This window comes from Pseudorasbora parva, chromosome 3, assembly GCF_024679245.1.
Source record: "Pseudorasbora parva isolate DD20220531a chromosome 3, ASM2467924v1, whole genome shotgun sequence".
Taxonomy (NCBI): Eukaryota; Metazoa; Chordata; class Actinopteri; order Cypriniformes; family Gobionidae; genus Pseudorasbora; species Pseudorasbora parva.
In genome coordinates this window covers 13,733,088-13,735,611 of record NC_090174.1, presented here as the reverse complement: position 1 = coordinate 13,735,611, position 2,524 = coordinate 13,733,088, and positions in this window count along the sequence as shown.

The following is a 2,524-nucleotide window of genomic DNA, read 5'->3' as shown; positions in this document are numbered from 1 at the left end:
TGTGTTATTGTTTTATTAAAGGTCACCTGTTTACTGAAAATATTAAATATCACCAGTTTTACAGATACTAAAATCACGTTATAGTTTAATAAGAACATGTTTTAAATAATGTCGTATTTTTTTATCTCTATATAAAAATATAAACTTTGTTTTCTTGGAGACGACGCGATATAAGAGCTTATGACTTGAACGGCGCTTATAGTTTTAACAGGCATATTCCATTTTTATATATTAAAATGACTGGAAAAAAAATATGATAATTGGATCTATATGAATAATGTACTCCTTGTCATTTGTAAACACAAACACGCCTTTCATCCAGCATCCAAACCAAATAGGCTACCCACAAGAACACAGAACAAGATTAAAACATCTAGTGATAAGAATAATGTAATATAATATAGGAATGTTCTGTTTGAAATTCCAGGATTACTTGATAAAACAGATGTGAACTTTTCGACAGAATTTTCTTTTATCAAGGTTTTAAATGAGTTTCTTTGCGAATTATTACCAAAGAGCCCACTAACATTATTAACGGCCGTGCTACAAAGTTCTGGCACAACATACAGCATCTAAAAATGTAACAACCTCACATAATCCACATTTTAAAACCCAGTCAGACAATATCATATATAATCCAATGCAAGTATCTAGCCTATTTTTCAATATTCATCAGGTCAAGGATCAGGTAAGATTTGTTATTTTGGGGGGTTTAGTGCAAGCATGCAGCCTACACATGCTAAATGTATTCTTCAAGATATAGCTGCTTAATCATTACGATTAAATCTCTTTCCAACGAATTATTTCCACCATGTATAGAAGATCAATTGAAATAGAAGGTCATATGTTTTTTTTAAGACGAGTGTTCAAAATATTTTACACATACAAAGAAAAGACAGCAACATGAATCATATTAGCACAGAATGCCATTGTCGAATACGTTTAAACTTTTATAGAACTCTGTTCGACCCTTTATTATAAAAGAAAAAATGGAAAACATTATTTTGCAACTTTGTCGTAAGTACTGACTCCTTTTAATATACGGGGGGGAAAAAACACCTATACAAAAGACTGGGAAAAACTCTAATCATAAAATATACGTATTCACTTAAATTGTCTTTATTCACATGCAGTTCATTTAGAGATTCATATTATATGAAATACACGAATTTGAACGCTTGAGAAAAAAAAGAGTGACAGCTATCATCAACTCAGATTTTCTAAAACTCTCTTCTCCCTTTTAAATCTGAGCTGAGCATTAATATGACGGGTTACAGCCCTTCATAAACTACCTGTTGATCCGCAGATTGCGCGCTGGGCCATTTCTCTACACTAATATTGATGTGCACGTATTTGCGTGGTTTGAGTGTCTGTGTCCTCTGTTTGTACAAGTCTGTTACAAATAAGATACAATAAAACACAAGAAGTCCTGCTTAAAAGCCTGTATTGGTTTTTCAAAATGAGGCTATCCTAACAACACAGTAGGTTTGAAAGCCTTAGTTTTTAAATTCAAAATCATTGAGTCATGCTTTGCATGATGCATTGGTATACATAAATATATATATAAATTCAGAAGGAAGCAGTCCTGTTATACGATATTTTTCTGTGTTAATCTAAGTAGCAATTTGGAGCCTGTTTTTTTATTTTATTTATTATTTCCTGACTGATTGCAGAAACGAGACAAATACAATATGTATATGTTATAGCTGATAATGGCCTTTGAGTTCGTGTAAAATATTGCAGTATAGCTGGTCATGGTAAAACTGTCCTTTTTCCTTTTTTTGGGGTCTTCATCTGTTGGCAAGTGGCGAAAAATGTTTGGGATGCCTTAAAAAGGTCATTCTGTCGGCCAGCCTCTGGGATGAGATTCACCACTGATCAAAGGCTGGTGGGAGTGTGGGGGAGAGGCGGCTCTCTTCTGGGTTGGATTGTGAGGTGAATGTATTAACTTCACAGGTCAATCTCACCCTACATCAGCACTATACACCTCTCTGAGGAATGCTCTATAGATTATTTTATTTTGGTGGGTATGGTTGGTAATATGGTTGGTAATACAAACACAGGTAACTTAGCTTGGGTAAGGCTGCAGAACTATAGGGCATTTGGGAGATGTTGTCAGAGTGGTTACGTGGTATTGTTTGCAACAAATGTTACTCTTTGGGAACACACATTCGCTCCTTCTGTCTCTCTGTGCTAAGACTGCAGGCGTATGACAATACACTTCTAGTGTAGTGATCTCTGAGGTCACACACAAGAGGAATGGCTCCCTGGATACTGAGGGTAATAACTCGTAATTAAAGCCATACGATGAGTTGAGTCAAGAGGTGGGGAGGACAGGTTATGGGACATTACTCTCTCTTCTCTTCTCTTCTCTTCTCTTCTCTTCTCTTCTCTTCTCTTCTCTTCTCTTCTCTTCTCTTCTCTTCTCTTCTCTTCTCTTCTCTTCTCTTCTCTTCTCTTCTCTTCTCTTCTCTTCTCTTCTCTTCTCTTCTCTTCTCTTCTCTTCTCTTCAGTGACTTTGTAG